The following is a 14,369-nucleotide window of genomic DNA, read 5'->3' as shown; positions in this document are numbered from 1 at the left end:
TGTTACCTCCGGGGGTTGAACCACAACACCTGTACCATACCAACATGTGGTGCCAGGTACATCCAAAGCTGAACCACAGCCCATACCTACTACGGCTTTCAACATATGTACCATGCCAAGGCCCATTGACTTGTGGTGCCAAGTACATCCAGAGCTGAACCACAGCCCATATCTACCATGGCCTTCTACATCCGTACCATACCAAGGCCCATCGACATGTGGTGCCAGGTACATACAGAGCTGAACCACAGCCCGTACCTACTACTGCATTCGACATCCATACCATACCAAGGCCCATCGACATGTGGTGCCAGGTATATCCAGAGCTGAACCACAGCCCGTACCTACCACAGACTACAACATCCATACCGTACCAAGGCCCATCGACATGTGGTGCCAAGTGCATCCAGAGCAGAACCACAGCCCGTACCTACCACGGCCTTCATCCACAAGTCACCAGGTACATCCAGAGCTGAACCACCGCCCATACCTACCACGAACTACAACATCCGTACCATACTAAGGCCCATCGACATGTGGTGCAAAGTACATCCAGAGCTGAACCACAGCCCATATCTACCACGGCCTTCTACATCCGTACCATACCAAGGCCCATCGACATGTGGTGCCAGGTACATCCAGAGCAGAACTACAGCCCGTACCTACCACGGCCTTCATCCACAAGTCACCAGGTACATCCAGAGCTGAACCACCGCCCGTACCTACCACGAACTACAACATCCGTACCATACCAAGGCTCATCGACATGTGGTGCCAAGTGCACCCAGAGCAGAACCACAGCCCGTACCTACCACGGCCTTCATCCACAAGTCACCAGGTACATCCAGAGCTGAACCACCGCCCGTACCTACCACGGACTACAACATCCGTACCATACCAAGGCCCATCGACATGTGGTGCCAAGTGCATCCAGAGCAGAACCACAGCCCATATCTACCACGGCCTTCTACATCCGTACCATACCAAGGCCCATCGACATGTGGTTACAAGTGCATCCAGAGCAGAACCACAGCCCGTACCTACCACGGCCTTCTAACCATAAGTCACCAAGTACATCCAGAGCTGAACCACCGCCCGTACCTACCACGGACTACAACATCCGTACCGTACCAAGGCCCATCGACATGTGGTGCCAAGTACATCCAGAGCTGAACCACCGCCCGTACCTACCACGGACTACGACATCCGTACCATACCAAGGCCCATCGACATGTGGTGTCAAGTGCATCCAAAGTAGAACCACAGCCTGTACTACCACGTCCTTCATCCACAAGTCACCAAGTACATCCAGAGCTGAACCACCGCCCGTACCTACCACGAACTACAACATCCGTACCATACCAAGGCCCATCGACATGTGGTGCCAAGTACATCCAGAGCTGAACCACCGCCCGTACCTACCACGGACTACGACATCCGTACCGTACCAAGGCCCATCGACATGTGGTGCCAAGTGCATCCAGAGCAGAACCACAGCCCGTACCTACCACATCCTTCATCCACAAGTCACCAGGTACATCCAGGGCTGAACCACAGCCCATACCTACCACGGACTACAACATCCGTACCGTACCAAGGCCCATCGACATGTGGTGCCAGGTACATACAGAGCTGAACCACAGCCCGTACCTACTACTGCATTCGACATCCGTACCATACCAAGGCCCATCGACATGTGGTGCCAGGTACATACAGAGCTGAACCACAGCCCGTACCTACTACTGCATTCGACACCCGTACCATACCAAGGCCCATCGACATGTGGTGCCAGGTACATACAGAGCTGAACCACAGCCCGTACCTACTACTGCATTCGACATCCGTACCATACCAAGGCCCATCGACATGTGGTGCCAGGTATATCCAGAGCTGAACCACAGCCCATACCTACCACAGACTACAACATCCGTACCGTACCAAGGCCCATCGACATGTGGTGCCAAGTGCATCCAGAGCAGAACCACAGCCCGTACCTACCACGGCCTTCATTCACAAGTCACCAGGTACATCCAGAGCTGAACCACCGCCCGTACCTACCACGAACTACAACATCCGTACCATACTAAGGCCCATCGACATGTGGTGCCAAGTAGATCCAGAGCTGAACCACAGCCCATATCTACCATGGCCTTCTACATCCGTACCATACCAGGGCCCATCGACATGTGGTGCCAGGTACATCCAGAGCAGAACCACAGCCCGTACCTACCATGGCCTTCATCCACAAGTCACCAGGTACATCCAGAGCTGAACCACCGCCCGTACCTACCACGAACTACAACATCCGTACCATACCAAGGCCCATCGACATGTGGTGCCAAGTGCATCCAGAGCAGAACCACAGCCCGTACCTACCACGGCCTTCTAACCATAAGTCACCAAGTACATCCAGAGCTGAACCACCGCCCGTACCTACCACGGACTACAACATCCGTACCGTACCAAGGCCCATCGACATGTGGTGCCAAGTGCATCCAAAGTAGAACCACAGCCTGTACTACCACGACCTTCATCCACAAGTCACCAAGTACATCCAGAGCTGAACCACCGCCCGTACCTACCACGAACTACAACATCTGTACCATACCAAGGCCCATCGACATGTGGTGCCAAGTACATCCAGAGCTGAACCACCGCCCGTACCTACCACGGACTACGACATCCGTACCGTACCAAGGCCCATCGACATGTGGTGCCAAGTGCATCCAGAGCAGAACCACAGCCCGTACCTACCACGGCCTTCATCCACAAGTCACCAAGTACATCCAGAGCTGAACCACCGCCCGTACCTACCACGGACTACAACATCCGTACCGTACCAAGGCCCATCGACATGTGGTGCCAAGTGCATTCAGAGCAGAACCACAGCCCATACCTACCACGGCCTTCATCCACAAGTCACCAGGTACATCCAGAGCTGAACCACTGCCCGTACCTACCATGAACTACAACATCCGTGCCGTACCAAGGCCCATCGACATGTGGTGCCAAGTACATCCAGTGCTGAACCACAGCCCATACCTACCACAGCCTATGACATCCGTACCGTACCAAGGCCCATCGACATGTGGTGCCAGAGCTGAACCCCAGCCCGTACCTACCACGGCCTTCATCCACAAGGCACCAGGTACATCCAGAGCTAAACCAGAGCCTGTACCATGCCATGGCTTCATGCCATGGCTTGCTTTCTTTGCTGGCCCATTATACCTCCGGGGCTAAACCATAACACCTGTACCATACCATGGCCATATCTGCATGTTGGCCTAACATACCTCCAGGGTTGAACCACAACACCTGTACAATAGCACAAGCCCGTTCTCCAACTTGCTCCTAGTACCTCCGGGCCTTCACCCACACTCCACTGACAGAACTGGGCCGGTGATTTCACCCGTAGAATAGGTTATGGCAGACATCTCTCAGGATGAGGCCATCTGTAGAATTCATTACATAAGGGTATCGATCTAGGGTTCTGTTATACAGGGTGGTATCTAAGGACTTTGCTTTGTGATATATACACATATATTGGGGGTTAGGTATAGGAACAAATATATACTGCCTGGTTGGATGCCAGGAGAAGCTGGCACAATATCAAACAATCAACATCACTTCATTAACGATCATATGTAATCACGGGCTGCCTCCGTCAATTTTGCAAATACTCTTACAACAAAAATCTTTAAAGGCTCTTGTTCCAATCATTGATGCTCATCTTAAATAGACATTGTTAGTGCCGATAAATGAATTTTACATGAGATAAAGTCAGCCCTGGATTGATTGCTGGATTAAAGGGAACAGAGAGAATGTTGGAATGTCTGTGAATGTGATATGCCAATTTGTCTGTAGGTGTAATACATAAGTAGCCTTTCTGATGTCCATTAAATTAAATTACTGGTACATGGGTGTTTTTACTGTTATCATTATTATAATAAGTCTACAGTGATATCATGATCATCCTCTCATTAGATGGGGATATCACAAGTAATTCTGGTGTATTGGACAGTAGTAATCTGTTTATTACTTAATGGAGATATAAACTGGTGTAAATAATATTTGTACAAACATAACCTTGTGATGTTATCATTTATATTATTATTATTATTATTATTAATGTTTATTATTAATTTTTATTTATAGGGCGCCATTAGGTGTCCATAGCGCCGTACAGGGACAAATGAATTACAATACAAAGTGAGACAGCACACTACAGTAAACAATAAGCACAGTAACTCAGTAAGCTCAATGCACAGCTAGAGAGTACGGGGGAAGGGAGAGGGAAGATCCGCATACGACGGAGCCCAAGAGGGAGGGCGCGGAAGACAGGGAGACCCCCAGAGGGGTTGGGGGTGGGAGCGAGAGGGGACAGGGGGTGGAGGGTCCTTGGGGAGGAGGGCTAGGTAGCTGGAGAGCAGAGTTAGAAGTGGTGGAAACAGGAGGAGAGATATGATAAGATATGATATGATAAGAATTATGGACACTTATGCTTTATTAAGAATATAATATACCTGTTATAGATTATATAGGAGATAATGTTCCCCCTGTTGTAAATGATAAGGATATTAGAAATTACCAAGCCATTACGTGGAAGCATAAGGCTTTTATAGATATCACGGAAATCTGAGGTGCTTGTAACATCCATTATAAATGTATAATGTGCAGAAGGGAGTTCCAGATGGCAGCAAAATTTTGGCGGATGGTCCGGTGAAAAAACAGTATAGTTTTTTTTTTTGCCTTTTATTTAATCACCTTTATGGTTTTTAATAACCTTCGAATTTATACTAGGTGGTGCATTCTCCTCCTTTAATCAAACATTTAAGGCCTGATTTACAGATGAATGTAATGATTTGTCATAGAGCGTTTTCATGTCTGTATTTCCTACCTTAAGATACGTGCCACCTTAAATTTAATGTAGCTTAAATTAAGGCTTACCTCAAAAGGGTAACTTGCATCTGCCCGCCTATATATTGCTACACAAGGATGTAAATCATACTCTCCAACTTTGGCAAGTTGGCCTCTGGGAGATTCCGGGGGGAGGTGGGGGGGGGACTCGGCCTATCGCGTCATTTGGCCCCACCCCCTTAACCGAGATCACAATTTCTAGCCTATTACAGAAGGGGGTGGGGCCACGATGATGCACAAATCGCGTCCTCAGCTCCGCCCCCACCACTTAAGTAATGAAGTGACCAGGAACCAGGATGTTGCTCTGCTTTCCCGGGAGTCTTAGAGACCTCCCAGAAATTTGGGAGTCTCCCGGTTATTCCGGGAGTACAGACAACTATGATGTAAATACCTCTACTCTGCCTGTCCCAAGTGACTGCAAGTGCAAGATATATGTAAATGCAGATGCTATATGTGCACACACGCAGTGCATCAATTTTGTACCAATAATCATGGCAAAATGCACTTCCGGGCAACTCTAAATCGGGCAGAAATTACTTTTAAATAACCATAGGTGATAAGCCTTGTAGAAATCAGTGATGGTTATTTTCACCTCCTCGCTGGTAATCAGGATAGAAAATCTGAAAGAGGTTTTATTTAATGGATTATTTTTTTTATTTTTTTTCTAAAACATCCATAACTTTATTTTTACACCGTTAAAGCAGTCAGATTCTCCTCAGGTAATTTGCAAAATAAATCTATTTCACTTTTGGCCAGACTTTAATTAAACATGAGCTCTGGTTGACCACAGGGCACGATTATAGCCTATAGTACTTCCCAGTAAAACATCAGCCTCCTTATCGATGACTCTACAGTTTATTGTAAGTAAATCTATATGCTCCCAGCAGCACAGGGGTTAAAAAGTGTTTCCACATTAATATTTTTTCCATAGATGTGGCAGTGAGGTAAGCACCCTGATATATGGGCTTAAGCAGGTTTTTTTTTATTATTTTTTTTAAATGGAAACTGTTTTTGGCTAAGTGAGAACATCCAAGAGAGCTACGTTGAGGCTCATCACAGTTTCCATTTTTGCACTGTTGCAGGAGGTTCGGAGTTGAGCACTCAGTGGAGATGCAAATTACAAATAATTTATATGCTGAGATGGACTGGCCGAGATGACTTGCTAAAGGATTAAGTGTTTATAATATATTTTACTGAATCGACAGCATATTCTATCATCACCATTTATTTATATAGCGCCACTGATTCTGCAGCGCTGTACAGAGAATTCACTCACATCAGTCCCTGTCCAATTGGAGCTTACAGTCTAAATTCCCTAACATACACACAGACAGACTAGGGTCAATTTTGTTAGCAGCCAATTAACCTACTAGTATGTTTTTTGGAGTGTGGGAGGAAACCGGAGCACCCGGAGGAAACCCACGCAAACACGGGGAGAACATACAAACTCCACACAGATAAGGCCATGGTTGGGAATTGAACTCATGACCCCAGTGCTGTGAGGCAGAAGTGCTAACCACTGAGCCACCGTGCTGTCCCAATTTTAGGGCTTTGTCATGCTTGTCCCATGGTGGGAATGTTGGGGGAATGGAGGTATCTAATGGGTAGCCTAGCATTTTACAGTGCAGCCCTCTGGGGATGTGGCCATAACCCCGTCATGGCATGGCACACCCCCAGGGGAGGGCTGACAAATTTTAGCCTGGGGGGGCACGACTCAGCAGCCTATTAGAAACATTTTAAAGGAAAAAAATGCAAGTGGCCCAGTGACCCAGCCAAAGGTAGTCCACTATGGGACCAGCCCGGGGGTCAGATGCCCCCCTACCCCCCAGCCCAGCTCGCCCCTGTCACAATAGCTCCACCCAAGTGATATCTCTATTGATTTAGTAAATGTGCTGTTCAGGAGGAAATATTATGTTGCTATAAGCCTTTTTCACAGTGCTGCCCTCCAAGTTCAGCCAAACTAATATTTTCATTTATGAACGAGACAAGACTTATTCTAGCAGAAAGTTAATTTCCAAAGTATTGGCTGGAATTAATTCATTTTTATCAGGAACTATCAGTCTATGCATACTAACAAAAAAGGGATATTAGTCTACTGCTATCGTCTAAGGATTGGTGAAGAGTAACACCGGGTTCAATGTTGTGGCACATGCCAACGGCCCGATATCACTGCCTAACTATATTGTAATGTGTGAGGCTATTTCTGTCGGTGGAGGTAGTGTACTAAGATCACAACGTCCCAGGAACAGCCTAAAAGCAACTACAGCCCCTACCAAGTGCCTTAATTTGCCCACGGGCGCCGAGATTTCTGTCAGGGGACAAAGTTTAGTGGCCTAAGATGGACACATTTCGAGAGAAGCACTAATTCAAACTGTTAGAAGCCGCTCCAGCCACGGGCATTGCCGCGACTATTCTCTGGCCCCGCCTGGCGTCCTGGCCGCCTCCTTGATGACCGGGACGTCACTTCCTGTAGTTGGTCCCGCCTAAACAACAGCGCTTGTGCCCCAGCTATAGCAACCGGACAACAGAGCAACCGGGCGAGCCTCTGCAAGCCTGCGGGCTAATTAAGTTGGGCACTATTAGCTAGTCTCCTCCTGATTGTTATTAACAGGGCAAGTTCTGATTGGCCAGTATTAGTATTTAAGGCAGGGAGGGCTTAGCCTCCCTGCCGGTTCTAGCGCTCACTGACCCAGTTTGCTGACCTGCTCCTGTCTGTTTGTTGGATCCAGTCCTGTGGATACTCTGCCTGTTGGATTTCCTGTTGTGACCTTCTGTCTGGACTTTGGACTCTGCCTGTTTGCCTGTGACCCTGACCCTTTGGTCTGTACCTTGGACTCCGCTACTTTGCCTGTGACCCTGACCCTTCCGCTGTGGTTCTGCATTACCAACTCACAATACGCCTGGAGTCAAGTCTTGGGGGCATCTGAGTACCGGTGAGCATATAAAGCTCTAAGGGAAAGGCGGCTGCTATAGGTGAAGACCTCCGCCATCTTGTTCTGTGAGTTGATGATCAGACCGTCAGCCTAACACAAACATGCCAATTTGGGCATCCTTGTCACGTAAGGAGTAGGCGCTTTTGCCGAGCGGTGCAGAAACTAGAGTTCGTTTTGTGGAAGGAGTCTATTGAAATGAGATAAATATCTGGAGTTGGAGCGTTGTTAGAGGCGATCCTTGGTGTGTGAGGAGGCACATGGCAATTTAGACTCCACAAAACTTCTCATTTTGCACCTGCTCAGAAGTTAATTTCCAAGCGCGCCCCGATCAACATAACAGAAAGATTCCCAGACAAAATAGGTGACACTTGTAATAAAGAGAGTTGCAAGTCTTGCTTTGCAATATGGAGCCTCATTAAAAGGCTTAACGGTCAATGTTCTCACATAATAATGTCTTTTTGTTTTTTTTGCATACAGGGAAAATACTCCCTGCGTCTGCACATAGCACACAAATACCAGACAGCTTTGTTTTCACACTGTAATTTAGAGTTGAGCTAGGACATGCTACCTCCGAACTCTAGATCTCTCCAATCGTGTATTTTTATACCTGCTCCCACCAACCTAGTTTTGCTATCTCACAAATTTGCCCTTTTATGATTTGTTCTAAACTCTGATTCATTAAAAAATGCAAATGGCGATCCGTGCTATATTTCACGTTAATTTGCTCTGCGCATGCTGAGAAATGAACTATACGCCTGAGAACGTAACTATGTGCAAATCATCTTCGAGCGCAAAGGACCCTTACTACAGCCTACGATTTCATGGGCGTAACGGAGAGGGGACTGGGTGTGTGCACGTAGTCAATGTACAGTAAGGACGTGCCAAGCTCGGGCGCACGCAGCAGCACTGATTCAAGCTTTGGGCATCTCTCCGATACGTATCACTTGCACCAGCTGCAGGTCAGGTGTAAGTGCCGATTACTAGTGATGACGGCTGTGTGTGCATGCTAGAACATGTGTTTGCATGCTAGAACATGTGTTTGCAATCCGGAGCAACTGTAAGAATGCATTTTATGTACAGTAGACATTAATAACATCCTGATAAATGTATTTTAAGGGGAAAAAAGCAAAGTTTTTTTCTAATGTTTATCCACTAATGACTATATTATTAGCAGGTAACAATAATTGATTTTTTAATTTGTTTTGTCTGTGTGTTCTGATGAGACGTTATATTCCACATATGTATTGTACGCATCCAGCAGTGTGTTGTGTCTGGCTCTATATGGCAAATGCCGTATATGCAGAGCGTACCTACACCTGTATTTATCAAGAGAGGTTTCTTTGGATCCGCTTGTAGTTGAGTACGGACGTGCGTCTGCCCGAATTATGTGCATTTTAAAAAGAAAACTCACTATCCGTTCGTTTTGCATGCCTTAATGAATCAGGCCCCATATATCCCGTTTTCCCTTTGATCCCACTGTGACACTGTCATTATTTTTATCATCCTATATTGACAACGCACCAGAATACTGGACAGCTGTCATCATCATCATCACCATTTATTTATATAGTGCCACTAATTCTGCAGCGCTGTACAGAGAACTCACTCACAGCAGTCCCTGCCCCATTGGAGCTTACAGTCTAAATTCCCTAATATAGACGCACTCACACACACACACACACACACACACACACACACACACACACACACACACACACACACACACACACAGACTAGGGTCAATTTTTGTTAGTAGCCAATTAAACCTACCAGTATGTTTTTGGAGTGTGGGAGGAAACCGGAGCACCCGGAGGAAACCCACGCAAATGCGGGGAGAACATACAAACTCCACACAGATAAAGCCATGGTCGGGAAACAAACTCATGGCCCCATTGCTGTGAGGCAGAAGTGCTAACCACTGAGCCACCATGCTATGTACAATAGCTATGGCCCCGTGATCATCCATCAGTCTGCACAGAACATTTTATAATTTAGCAGGCTGCAGAACAATCATTTAAACTCTGGCTCCTATATTGGACTATAACATAAAGAAGCACCACCCTTCCAATCATCATGTTAGAGATTAGGGATGTTCACTGACCCCCGCGTTTTGATTTTGGTTTTAATTTTGGTTTTGGATCTGTATTAACTTTGTGTTTTGGTTTTGGTTTTGGCAAAACAGTCGTCACATGTTTTGGTTTTGGATTTGGATCTATATTGTTTTTTATTATTTTTTAAACATTTTTTTAAATTGATAAAAAATGCTAAAATCACAGAATTTGCCTCTTTTTTTGTTCCTACATTATTATTAACCTCAATTACATATATTTCCAGTCAAATTTTATCAAGTGACAAGAACACTGCTACCCCTCCTGTTTCTGTATGAGCAATGGCAATGAGCAATGTCACTGGAGACTGGAGAGTGACAAGAATACTGCTCCCGCTCCTGTTTCTGTATGAGCAATGTCACTGGAGAGTGAAAAGAACACTGCTACTCCTGTTTCTATATGAGCAATGGCACTGAGCAATGTCACTGGAGAATAGAAAGTGACAAGAATACTGCTCCCGCTCCTGTTTCTGTATGAGCAATGTCACTGGAGACTGGAGAGTGACAATTCTATTTCTGTGTGAGCAATGGCACTGAGCAATGTAACTGGAGACTGGAGAGTGACAAGACACTGCTACCCGTCCTGTTTCTGTATGAGCAATGTCACTGGAGACTGGAAAGTGACAAGAACACTGCTACTCCTGTTTCTGTGTGAGCAATGGCAATGAGCAATGTCACTGGAGACTGGAGAGCGACAAGACACTGCTAGCTCTGTTTCTATGTGAGCAATGGCACTGAGCAATGTAACTGGAGACTGGAGAGTGACAAGACACTGCTACCCCTCCTGTTTCTGTATGAGCAATGTTACTGGAGACTGGAGAGTGACAATACACTGCTACTCCTGTTTCTGTGTGAGCAATGGCGCTGGATCTCCTGGTGAAAGAGGTACTTACGGTATATAAAACCTGCGAGACACAATGACGTGATAACGATGATGTTTTGCCTCGATTCAGATCTGAGGAAGCGGGAAAGTACAGAGACGGCTCTGCTCGGTACTTTGATTGGTGATGTTCAGAGGGGTTCGATTTTTGCAAAACCGAGCCTGAGCATCTCTATTATAGATGACACCTGCTGGAATAGGAATAGGACAGAGAGCAGGAATATGTTTCCGCTTTGATGTGTAATAATGTCTTATATAGGGTTTAGTTGCTCATTAGTCAACACAGAACAATAGGAAGGTAACATGTGACCCTAAGTACACATGACTGCGCATTCACAATGTCCTGAGGACAGACGACTAAGATACTGCTTGGCAATCAGTGAAATCTATGGCCACTCAGTCAGTACTGACCCTCCCAGTTATATTCATCTTCCCTTCTCCACTAAGCCTTAGTGACAGCCATAAGTGTGCGTGCAGGGACAGACTGTGCTAAGCCCATCTGCTCTCCACACTGCCGGTTACAAGGCTTCTCTCCCCCCAGGGCACTGCGCGCCCAACAGGTACAAATGACAGGATCAATCTCAACCTAATGCAATGCTAGGAGATGGGATGTCTAACTATGCCAGCCTGGCAGAACGTCACAGCAGAGAGGGCACCTTGAATTGTAAAGAGGCTGCATCTCATCCACAGACATGCCATAGTAGTGTGTGGTCCTGACCAAGACAATGTCCAACAGAGGTTTAGTTTACTGTTTTCTCTCTAAAACATCCACGTATGTGGTCAAATCGGAACAACACAGTGCACAGGAAGTGTGGTCATGTGATGAATGCATATGTGTAATCCTTGACTCACACCCAGGCGCGGGCTGACGGACGTCAGCCCGGGGGGCACTTCCGGGATGCCACCCTGCCCCCCGGCCCAGCCCGCCCCTGCTCACACCTATCCTTTGTTCCCCACATTGACTCTATGGGGCATATTCAATTGTCCGGATTCCCCGCCACGTAAAAACTACTACCGTTATTACGGTAATAGTTAGCTGGATTTCAGCTCACGGCTCAGGGAGCTGAAATCCAGCGAGAAAACTACCGTAAAAACGTTTTTTCCGCGCACTATTACCGTAATAACGCAAGATTTTTGGTGTTTCCACCGACAATTGAATATGCCCCTATATCTAAATAATGTTACATACATCTAAAAAAGGAATTCGCACATATCTCACACAATACACTGCAAAAACCTTAATTCATGCACTTATCATCTCCCGCATTGACTATTGCAATTCCCGCCTTACTGGTCTTCCCCAAAACAGACTCAAACCCTACAATCTATTTTGCACGCTGCGACAAGACTGATTTTCCTTGCAAATCGTTATTCCTCTGTTGAATCACTCTGTCAGTCTCTACACTGGCTGCCTGTTTTCTACTGAATCCAATATAAAATACTTTTACTAACCTACAAGGCCATTAACAAAGCCGCACCAACATACATCTCCTCTGTTGTCTCAAAATATCTCCCAACTCAGCAACTCAAGATCTGCACAAGATCTGCGTCTCTCATCCACCCTCATTACATCCTCCCATTCCCGGTTACAGGACTTTTTTCAGGCTGCACCCACTCTATGGTATTCACTCCCTCGCACAATAAGACTCTCTTCTGGTCTACAAACTTTCAAGCGTTCTCTGAGAACCCACCTCTTCAGACAAGCTTATAATATTCCTCAACCACCCTCTTAACCTCACTACATTACCCTATTACCACCCGTTGCACAATTTCACACAAGACAACTACGCCCTGACCAACATTGTTGTGTGACAGGATCATTTAGCTTACAAATCACTTTTACCTTTCCAGTCTGGCTGGGCCGACTGCAAATGTAGACTTAACCTAATGTGTCAAACTCCCACTGTCCCATAGATTGTAAGCTTGGGAGCAGGGCCTTCTCACCTCTTTGTTTTACCCAGTTTGTTTATCAGTTTACTATGTTTGTCCCCAATTGTAAAGCGCTACGGAATATGTTGGCGCTATATAAAGAAATGATGATGATGATGATGATATGTGGTCATCATTTGGTTAGTGACAGCCATCCCAGGCAACATCTGAATAATCCTGATCAGAAACTGATAGGGATCAGCAATCTTTGTTTGGGGCCTGTACCCTCTGTATATACGGCCAATTAGGAAACTTCCCTTTACAATGCAGCGCAGCTTTAAATTTAATCGCCGAAGACGCTGAACACGCCGGAGATGAAGAATCCGGACATTAATAAATTTACCCCCTAGACTTAAAATGTAATTTGAAGTAATGTTGTCCGAAGTAGCTTAATGATAGGTAGCACGGATGAGTCCATCAGGACCCCAAATACTGACTGTTGCTTCTTCAGCCAATACTACTGCAAATGCATTTTAAATAAGTTTAATATTAATGGTGTTTTAGTCTAGAGGCCTCACTGAGTCTATACTATCTGATACCTAAATCAATAGGTTATCTTACCCGTCTCTGTTCAGCAATTTGGTTGGGGTCCTTCCTTAGTTATCCTACATTACCTTGTATTTACTGACGGCCCCCACTGTAGCTGGCAGAAAAGGCTGATCTTCAGCCAGCAGGTTTACATTTGGGAGGTTAGTAGGATTGTACTAAATGTAGTAGGTGATTGGCTGCATGTGATGACCAATCCGGAGCAGCTTTCACGTATATATCCCATAGATTGTAAGCTTGCGAGCAGGACATTCTTACCTCACTGTCTGTATTACCCAGGATTGTTTTATTACTGTGTTTGCTCCCAATTGTAAAGCGCTACGGAATATGCTAGCGCTATATAAATAACTTAAGGGTTTATACATATCTAATTATGTTAACCGTGCTCTCTTTCTGTTAGGAGGGAGGCGGACAAAGAGTGGCTAATCATTGGACAGATTTGCTTTGCATAAATGCACTGAGTGGATTGGTTGATTCATAGATAGGGGCAGGGCCCAAAGCTCAAGTCCTTCTAAACTTACTTTATAACTATCTTTAGTTGCTACATTAGTCAGCGGCAACTGTCTGAATTCTCTTATATGTGTCTACTACTCTTTATGAAGTCCCAACACATGGAATGACTGATCTGCAGTCTAAGATCCATTTAATAAAGTGTCATTTCTCAAAGTCCCCTCATGGTCTGTGACTCACCATGATCTATGGGTTGTAAATGTTGGTTTACTGTCAGTATCTTGTGTGACTGAATACATCAAAAGATACATTGTAACATCAATGCATTGCCAAGTTGAGGTGACTCTAACCAGTCTGCAGGCTAATCTATAATGGGATAGTTATGGGTACAGAGATAAGTGCATGAGACATTGGGTTCCTGCTGCATAGATAATGACATTAAAGGACGGAAATCAATCCTAGGTAGTAGATTCACAGGTATCTGGAAGGTCCATGTGGCCCCTGTTGCTAAACCTCTGATTGGCTACAAGCTAGTCTAGCCTTGTGAATGTTCTAAAGCTCTGATTGGCTAAAGATTGGTCTAGCTATGTGAAAGTTCTAATGCACT

The sequence above is a fragment of the Mixophyes fleayi genome, chromosome 12, assembly GCF_038048845.1.
Source record: "Mixophyes fleayi isolate aMixFle1 chromosome 12, aMixFle1.hap1, whole genome shotgun sequence".
Lineage (NCBI taxonomy): Eukaryota > Metazoa > Chordata > Amphibia > Anura > Limnodynastidae > Mixophyes > Mixophyes fleayi.
Note: the sequence above shows the minus strand (reverse complement) of the source record.